We start from the raw sequence: 10137 nt of genomic DNA on the forward strand, positions 1-10137 counted from the left end.
TGTACTGTGAATCCTATAAGGAAGTCTTTGTGACCCTCACAGGCTAATTTTTGCAAGACAGACATTCTCTATTTAAAAATGCATGTTGAAATCACACATTCCATCACCATGGGCAGTTTATTTCCTCTAACAAAAAAAACTTTTATTTATTTTTATGATTATATAACATGCATTCATTTTTTAAAAATTAGAAATATAGAGAAATACTACCACCCACTAAAAACCACTGTTAATATTTTGCTACATATCTTTCCTCTTTGAGTGTGTGTGTGTGTGTGTGTGTGTGTGTGTGTGTGTGTATACCAAAAATTTTTGGCTGAGCAGGAACCACAGTTCAGATATTTCCAAGGAGAAGATGAATCTTTCTTTCCCTACTCCATTTGGTGTTCTTACTTGTGTTGGCATCTGGTGTCTTATTTTTTTTTGTTGTTGTTTAAAGAAGGACAGGGATCCCTGGGTGGTGCAGCGGTTTAGCGCCTGCCTTTGGCCCAGGGCGCGATCCTGGAGACCCGGGATCAAGTCCCACGTCGGGCTCCCGGTGCATGGAGCCTGCTTCTCCCTCTGCCTGTCTCTGCCTCTCTCTCTCTCTCTCTCTCTCTCTCTGTGACTATCATAAATAAATAAAAATTAAAAAAAAAAAAGAAGAAGGACAGACAAGGGACGCCTGGATTGCTCAGTGATTGAGCATCTGCCTTCAGCTCAGGGTGTAATCCTGGGTTCCTGGTATCAAGTCCTGCATCAGGCTCCTTGCAGGGAGCCTGCTTCTCCCTCTGCCTATGTTTCTGCCTCTCTCTCTCTCTGTCTCTCATGAATAAATAAATAAAATTTAAAAAAAAAAAAAAAGGAAGCAGACTAAGAAATGCAGACAGCCATGCCCAACAGACGCTGTCTGGGACTCTGGGCACCAGCTCTGCTCTCTGGGGCGCAGAGAGGCCTTGCAACACAGACCTGGAGAGAGGCCCCCTCCTAACCCAAGGGGTGGCATTTCCTGGAGGATGTGGAAGGCCAAGCTTAACAAGTGAAGTAGCGCCACATCTGGGGTTGCCTTTAAGAAAAGGGAAGAATTTTCCCAGTGAGAGTGAGGAAGGACACAGAGGTCTTGTAGTCAAGGAGATGAACTTTAGAGCAGTGCTTCTCAAACCTTAATAGCTACATGAATCACCCTGGGTGGGGGTTGCTACTGCTTTTCTTCTTCTTCTTCTTCTTTTTTAGGATTTTATTTATTTACTTGCCAGAGAGCGAGTACAAGCTTGGGAGCATTGGGCAGAGGGAGAGGGAAAAGCAGGCTCTTCACAGAGTGAGGAGCCCAACATGGGACCAATCACAGGACCCCAGGATCAGGACCTGAGCTGAAGGCAGACGCTCAACCAACTGAGCCACCCAGGCACCCTATTTTTAACTTTTAATGATATTAACACAGCACTGTATTTATTGGAAACCTTTTACTTTACTTTACACTTCCATAGATGATCCAAAAAAAAAAGCCACAGGATTTTCACTTTGTACTACTTGGGGAACAATGAATAGCTGATGGCATTTCTTTCTACTGCAATGACTTAAGCAGCATTTTCTTTTTCTCTCCTGTGGGAACAAAAGAAACAGATTTGCTAAAAGTTGCAGAAAATGTGCTATGTTGGCTTCATTTAAAAAATGTTTTTGAGATAAAATTCATGTAGCATAAAATTAAAAAATTTTAAGTGTACAACTCAGTGGTGTTTAGTATATTCACAATGTTGGGCAACTATCACCACTCTCTAGTTCTAGAACATTTCCATCACTCCCCAAAAGAAACCCATCACCCATTTACCAGTGACTCCAGATTCCTCCTTTCTTTCATTCCCGAGGCAAACACTCATCTACCTATCTTGGACATTTCAAATGAATGGAATCGTACAGTATGTGACCTTCTGTGTCTGGTTTCTGTCACTTAACATAATATTTTCAGGCTTTACCTATGTCATAGCATCCATCATACTGCATTCCTTTTTATGGCTGAATAATATTGCATTGTGTGGATAGATCATATTTGTTTATCCACTCATCAGTTGATTTGGGAGCTTGCATTTTTTTAAAGATTTTAAATTTATTTATTCATGAGAGACAGAGAGAGAGAGAAAGAGGCAGAGACACAGGCAGAGGGAGAAGCAGGCTCCTGTTAGGGAGTCTGATATGGGACTCAATCCTAGGACCCAGGATCATGACCTGAGCCAAAGGCAGATGCTCAACCACTGAGCCACCCAGGCATCATGGGACTTTACATTTTAAATATGTATTCTAATAAAAAATATAAGTATAAATAAATAAATATGTATTCTGATTCAGCAGGCATGGCTAGGATGGAGTCTCAGACTGCATTCCTAGCAAGTTCCCAGGCATTGTCCAATACTGCTAGCTCAAGGACTACACTTTGAATATAAAGAATTTAGACTCTAAAGACCACATTTCATTTTATTTTTTATTTTTTAAAGATTTTATTTATTTGACAGAGAGCAAGCACAAGCAAAGAGAGCTACAGAGGGAGAGGGAGAAGCAGGCTCCCCAAGGAGCAGGGAGCTTGATGTCAGGCTCAATCCCAGCACTCTGGATCATGACCTGAGCCCAAGGTAGACGCTTAACCAACTGAGACCATCCAGGTACCCCTAAAGACTACATTTTAGAGCATCACAACTTATGATATTAAATATGAATAAAAACCTGAATCATACTGGTTAAACACACTCATACCTATACACAATTAAAAAAAAAAAAAAAAAAAAAAAAAAGCCCGGGTGGCTCAGCGGTTTAGCGCCACCTTCGGTCCAGGGTATGATCCTAGAGACCTGGGATCGAGTCCCATATCGGGCTCCCTGCATGGAGCCTGCTTGTGTCTCTGCCCCTCTCTCTCTTTATCTCTCATGAATAAATAAATAAAATATTTTAAAGAAAAGAGAGAGTGGAGGGGTACCTGGGTCGTTCAGTCAGGTAAGTGTGTGCCTTTGGCTCAGGTCTGATCTCAGGGTCCTGGGATTGAGACCTGCACTGGGCTCCCTGCTCAGCCTGCTTCTCCTCCCCTCTGCTATTCCCTCTGCTTATGCTCTATCTCAAATAAATTTTTAAAATTAAAACATTTTTTAAAAGAGTAGACTCCTGCTGTTGCACTTTTGTCAAAGCAAAGGAGGCATTAATCTTCAGCATGGAGTCCTACCTTCATGGAGCTATTACTCAGCACAAACACACAAAAGAACGTTGGTTTCACAGCCTGGACTTGACCTTAACAAACATTTTCAAGTACTGATATGTGCAAGCAACAAATGGTCATATTAATTGTAGTGAAAGTTTATTATCAACAATGGGAATATGAGGTCCCTGATTTATGAATTTGTTAATTGCTTTTCCTTTTATGGGTCTTCCCCATAGGAGATGGGAGTGCCTCTGGTGTGAGAATCTTTCTGGGTCCAGGATATCAAGAGACATGCTGATACACGTCAGCTTAAATAAATTACTGTATTTCATCTAAAATGCCACCACATGCCACTAAGAAAGCAAACAAAAGTGCCAATTAAATGCTGATGAGGATGCCTGGGTGGCTCAGCCGTTGAGTATCTGCCTTCGGCTCAGGGCGTGATCCCGGAGTCTGGGGAACAAGTCCTGCATCAGGCTCCCTGCGAGGAGCCTGCTTCTCCCTCTGCCTGTGTCTCTGCCTCTCTCTCTATGTCTCTCATGAATAAATAAAATCTTAAATAAACAAACAAGCAAAAACTGACCTGTTGTCAATTGTGAGATGCATCCTGACTTCACTGCTGCCACTAAAGGGTAACAAAATTGTACATCTCAGAATCAGTGAAATATGGCAATGTCCCCAACTGCACCAAAGTCACTTTGTGTGCTATTAAAATCCTGTTCTTGCCTTCCTTTCTGGCCAGAACATGAGCGGTAACTTACTTTGGGTTGCTCCTTGTTCCGCTTGAAACAAGACCTGGCCTTACACCAGCACCTGTGCTGCTACCTCTGCCATGCGGGTTCTCTGTTGCCGCTGACGTAACAGACCTCGGGGAGCACCTCGAAGTCCTGGGACTCACGCGATGCGCCCTGCAGATTCACAGGGGCCTCGGAGGCTGTCCTGGGTCCTAGCATTCACTATAACTGCTGGAAGTGTTGGGCTGCTCAACTCCTAAGAGAGAAGGACTTGATATCCTGAGGGGCAAACATTGACTCATGAGAGACTTTGGCAGCCTACAGGAAACGACCCCCCTTCTTGGTCCTCCCCTGACCCCAGGCACTCCACAGAAGCTCAGAGATGCAGAAGCTTAATCTGGTTTCTCAAAGATGTCCCGTGTGACACTTGTGAGGAAGCAACTGTGCTTGCAAAAGCTGTGGCCACCACAGTAATGCCTGCTCTCACATTCGTGTTTCCTCTTTCCTTGGTTCACTCCCCTTGTCCCAGCTCCTGCTACCCTCGGAATACACGTGCCCATACAGTACTGGTATATAACCTTCGCCTCAGATTCTGTTTTTTCTTTTCTTTTCTTTTCTTTTCTTTTCTTTTCTTTTTCTTTTTCTTTTTCTTTTTTTTTTCCAGATTCTGTTTTCTAAGATTCCCAGGCTGAGACGCTGTGTCAACTGAGCCATTTTGTGGGAGCGAAGTCACGTGCCAAAGTGGACAGGGAAAGAAGTAGTGAAAGGAGAGAAGTAGTAGAGATGTTCTAGAGCTTTCCCAGTTGTCAGTACCAGGACTTAACTGACTTCTTACTCATTAAATGCTCTAGATAGGGCAGCCCCGGTGGCGCAGCGGTTTAGCGCCGCCTGCAGCCCGGGGTGTGATCCTGGAGACCCAGGATCGAGTCCCACATCGGGATCCCTGCATGGAGCCTGCTTCTCCCTCTGCCTGTGTCTCTGCCTCTCTCTTCGCTCTCTCTGAATGAATGAATGAATGAATAAATAAATAAATAAATAAATAAATAAATAAATAAAATCTTAAAAAAAATAAAATAAAGGCTCTAGATATGGATCCCTACGATCAGATGGATAGCTACTATCTACCTGCCTTTGGAAGGGAAGAGTGGATCCAACATCTGACTTTTTAGAGACTGATAATATTAATAACGATAACTAATGGTAACAATAGCTCCTTTGACCCATAACCTCCACTTTGAGGAATTTTTAAGATTTTTTTTTTAAGATGTGTATTTATTTATTCATGAGAGACACACAGAGAGAGACAGAGACATACGCAGAGGGAGAAGCAGGCTCCCTGCAAGGAGTCTGATGTAGGACTCAATCCCAGGACCCCGGGATCACAACCTGAGCCAAAGATAGATGTTCAACCACTGAGCCACCCAGGTGCCCCAATTTTAAGGCTTTATTTATTTATTTTAGAGAAAGAAAGAGAGAGTGTGAGTGGAGGGAAGGGCAGAGGGAGAGGCAGAGAGAGTCTCCAGCAGACTCCCTGCTAAGTGCAGAGCCTGACAAGGGGCTTGACCCCACAACCCTAGGATCATGACCTGAGCTGAAACCAAGAGTCAATGCCTAACTTACTGAGCCACCCAGGCACCCCCACTTCTAGGAATTTATTCTCTTTTTTTTTTCATTGCAACTATCATTTATTAAAAAATATATGTCTCCTTGGAAGGAACACTGGTAAACCAACTAGTGTCATGCTTACTTTGAATCTCGATTTCCTTCCCTGGGAGGGGCAGAGGGTTGAGTATCATTTAGAGGATACATCACTTAACATCAGAGAAGTCAATATTCCCGGCTCACCCCACTTCTCACCAGAATCACCATTGGCTATCGCTTCATCACTCTTTGCCTTCAATCCAGTATACTGCCCAGGTGAAGCTGCTGCCCTTTCTTTACCCTCATTCTGGGCCCCACACTGTACAGTTAGCCTCATTATGCTGGTAGGAGAATTGTTAACACATTTAGGAATTTATTCTACAGCCACACTTCTGTGTGTGTGCATAGTGCACAACAATGTGTATTCAAGATAATATCATATTGTTTGTCATAATGCCTACAGTAACAAAAGATTGCTAGCATCTCAAATGTCAATGTGAGACAAGCTAAATAAATTAGCATATCTCTAGGCCATGAAATACTACACAGCCATTAAAAATAATGAGAAAAATTAAAAATAATGAGGAAAATCAGGGGTGCATGGGTAGCTCAGTCTGTTGAGCATTCAACTCTTGATTTTGGTTTAGGTCATGATCTCAGCATTGCAGAATCAAGCCATAGGATGGGCTCCATGCTCAGCAGGGAGTCTCCTTGAGATTCTCTCCCTCCACTTCCCCCTGCTCTCTCTAAAGTAAATAGATGAATCTTTATTTATTTATTTTTTAAGATTTTATTTATTTATTCATGAGAGACAGAGAGAGAGGCAGAGATATAGGCAGAGGGAGAAGTGGGCTCCATGAGGGAGCCCAATGTGGGACTCGATCCTGGGACTCCAGGATCATGCCCTGAGCCCAAGGCAGATGCTCAACCACTGAGCCACCTAAGTGTCCCAATAGACCAATCTTTAAAAAAATAATGAAGAAAACCTAAATGTTCTGATGTGGAATGCTTTTCAAGATATAGTATTACATAAGAAAAAAAGCCAACAGCACAGCAGAATGTGTAGCCTATCAACATTTGAATTAAAAAGATCTGTATATACATATTTCTATAATTCACAGACTTTCTCTGTAAGAATACATGAGAAACTGCTAAGACTGGTTACTTTTTTAACAAGATTTTGTTTATTGATTGATTTATTTATTGATTTAGTGATTTTATTTATTTATAAAAAGATTTTATTTACTTTTTTATGAGAGACACAGAGAGAGAAAGAGGCAGAGATATAGGCAGAGGGATAAACAGGCTCCCCATGGAGAGCCTGATGTGGGACTTGATCCCCAGACCCGGGATCATGCCCTGAGCCAAAGGCAGACACTCAACTGCTGAGCCACCCAGGTGTCCTTATTTATTTATTTGACACACACAGAGAGAGAGAGAGAGAGAGAGAGAGAGAGAGAGCACAAACAGGAAGAAGGGCAGAGGGACAGAGGGACAGGGAGAAGCAGGCTCCCCACTGAGCAAGAAGCCCAATGCAGGGCTCGATCCCAGGACCTGGGGATCATGACCTGAGCTGAAGGCAGACACTTAACCCACTGAGCCACCCAGATGGCCAAGACTGGTTACTTCTGACAGGGGCAAGGGAGGATCTGTGGCCTGAGGGATAGAGGTGGGAGTGAGACCTGTTCATTTTACTTCTATTTTTGTGTTTATTATTCAATTGCTTAAAATTTTTTTGAGCATTTGCCAGGTATTTATCTTATTCTGTAAGGAGAAGACTATTACTGTCCTCATTTGACAAGGTGGAGACTAAGGTATAAGAGGTAAAGTGCCTTGCCTAGGGTGACACACAGCTATGGCAGCTGAACCAGGATTCAAAACCTGAACTAACTTCAAAATCCAGGGGAATCACCCTGGTATGCCTGGGACTTTTCTTGGTTTATCAGTGAATGTCCCTTATCCTGGGAAATGCTTAAAAACATTCCTGGTTTTCAAACTGAAAGGCTGCATCCTAGAAACTCCTTTAGGCCTGGACCAATCAGGATGGTTGCACCCTAACAAAATGTCAAATCTTGGCCACTTTGTTCTGCTACCTTCCTGACGAACTAACATGTTCTATCAGATCCAGTGTTTACAAGTGCCTATAAACAAGGAACTGGTGCTTGCACCTTTGGACTCCTTTTGAGATCTGTCTCCAGGCCACATCCTTCATCCATGAGAAATGCCCTCCCTACTGGAGGGGGTCCCTTGCAGGTATGCACTGCAGGACTCTACTTTTCCCTGGACAGATGGTAGGACTCAGAGAGGACTTTTGATCTAGGTCACAAACTCAGTGATCACAGTCAGATTCTCTCTCCCAGGAATGTGGGCATGGCACTCTGGAGACTCCTTACCTGAAACTGCAAGACCAGAGAGGTCATGGTAACCCTGGCCTGAGGGTGCCACTGGGGCCACATGTGTTGAACTGAGGAAGTAGACTTGCCAGATAGAGGAATGAATCCAGTGTCAAATAGCAGCAGACACTTGAGGACAAGGGGGCTGGATCTTGGCCAGGCTACATGGCTTCTCCATTTCAGTTGCAGTCCCCTGTGGGCTTGGTTTCATTGCTGCCCGTGCCCCATGCTACTAGGTGGCCCTATACCTCCCACCAGATCTCCCTTTTTGTCTGGAGCTATTCTAAGAGGGTTTCTATTCCCTAAAAACAGATATTCCCTAAACAACTAAAACCATACTAATTAAAAATACAATCTTTGGGATCCCTGGGTGGCGCAGCGGTTTGGCGCCTGCCTTTGGCCCAGGGCACAATCCTGGAGACCCGGGATCGAATCCCACGTCAGGCTCCCGGTGCATGGAGCCTGCTTCTCCCTCTGCCTGTGTCTCTGCCTCTCTCTCTCTTTCTCTCTGTGACTATCATAAATAAATAAAAGTTAAAAAAAAAATACAATCTTTGCTAGGGGTTCCTGGGTGGTGCAGTGGGTTTAAATGTCCAACTCTTGGTTTCGACTTGGGTCCTGATCTCAGGCTCCTGAGATCAAGCCCTGTGTCGGGCTCCAAGCCCAGCATGGAGTCTGCTTGAGATTCCCTCTCCCTCTCTCTCTGCACCTCCTGCTCATGCCTTCTCTCTCTCTCAAATAAATAAATACATCCTTTTTTTTTTTTTTTTTTAAAGCAAGTTTTCCTGGGACGTCTGGATGGCTTAGTTGGTAGAGCATGCAACTCAGGATCTTATGGTTATAGATTTAAGCCCTACAATAGATGTTGAGATTACTTAAAAATAAAATTTAAAAAAATCATTTAAAATTTTATTGATTTATTTATTTGAGAGACAGAGAGCAAGAGAGTATGAACAGGGAGGAGAGGGAGAAGCAGCCTCCCCACTGAGCAGGGAGCCCAATGGGGGCTCCATTCCAGAATTCTGGGATCATGACCTGAGTCAAGCTCGACCAACTAAGCCACCAAGGTGCCCCTAAAAATAAAATCTTTAAAAAAATATATATTAAAAATATGTAACATATATATAAAATACATGTACTCTTTGCTTCCTGAGGGCTGGCAACCTAAGACAGAGAGCAATGATATTGCCCAGTGTAGGGGGCCATAGGACTAATATTCTTTGGTCTTTCAATTCATAGGGCGCTTTTCTTCCCCTTTTTTTTTTTAAAAGATTTTATTTCTTTATTTGAGAGAGAGAGAACGAACATGAGTGAGGGGAGGGGCAGATGGGGAGCGAGAGGAAGAGAATCTCAAGCAGACTCTATGCTAAGGGAGGAGCCTATGAGATCTCACAATCATGAGATCATGACCTGAGCCGAAATCAAGGGCTAGATGCCCAACTGACTGAGCCACCACATGCTCCCTTTTCTTCCTTTTAAAGTAAGTAAATAATAATATTTTCATGGTCAAAGTCTCAAATAATACAGAAAAGATGAAGACGTACCTCTGCCTTCAGCAGCCTTATTCTTTTCTTCTAACCAAGGAAATCACTGTTAAAAGTCTGGTGGATGTATATCCTTCCAGACCCTTTTCCGTACATTTCCATTCATACATCTGCTTTTCTCATAAACACTGCCACATACTAGGGGCCACCGTCTGGCAGCCTGTAGGCTTATAATGGGTTTTGCTTGACCTAAATAGCATTTTTTTTAAACTTTCAATTAGTTGCCAATATTTCAAATGGATATATTTTATAAAATCTTGAAAACTTGCAATATAAGGCAACACTGGCCCCACACTTCTGCCTAGAACAGCTGAGCAGCACTAAGTAATGGGCTGCCCCCTGCAGGTGAAACATGAGCCCTCCTCTTCTCCCAGAAGTCTTCCAATGACCCATCTCAACATTGTATGTTGCCTCTCTGGCCCTCATAAAGATTTGCAATTCATTTTTTAAAATTAATTAATTAATTAACTTATTTATTTATGATAGAGAGAGAGGCAGAGACACAGGCAGAGGGAGAGCAGGCTCCATGCACCAGGAGCCCGATGTGGGATTTGATCCTGAGTCTCCAGAATCGTGCCCTGGGCCAAAGGCAGGCACTAAACCGCTGTGCCACCCAGGGATCCCTGGCCCTCATAAAGATTTGCTTTTTCAACCTTTGTACATAG

At 43.3% G+C, this 10137-nt stretch overlaps 1 long non-coding RNA gene across 1 annotated transcript; it reads right to left on the minus strand.

The window, feature by feature from the left end:
- Positions 1 to 1455: 1455 nt before the first annotated feature.
- On the minus strand, positions 1456 to 4394 carry LOC144290744 (uncharacterized). The gene is made up of 3 exons (XR_013358290.1): positions 3922 to 4394; positions 3744 to 3785; positions 1456 to 1581 (listed from the first exon to the last, which is right to left on the minus strand). It is a non-coding gene; the product is annotated as an uncharacterized LOC144290744 (long non-coding RNA).
- Positions 4395 to 10137: the final 5743 nt, after the last annotated feature.

This window comes from Canis aureus, chromosome 2 (assembly GCF_053574225.1).
Source record: "Canis aureus isolate CA01 chromosome 2, VMU_Caureus_v.1.0, whole genome shotgun sequence".
Taxonomy (NCBI): domain Eukaryota; kingdom Metazoa; phylum Chordata; class Mammalia; order Carnivora; family Canidae; genus Canis; species Canis aureus.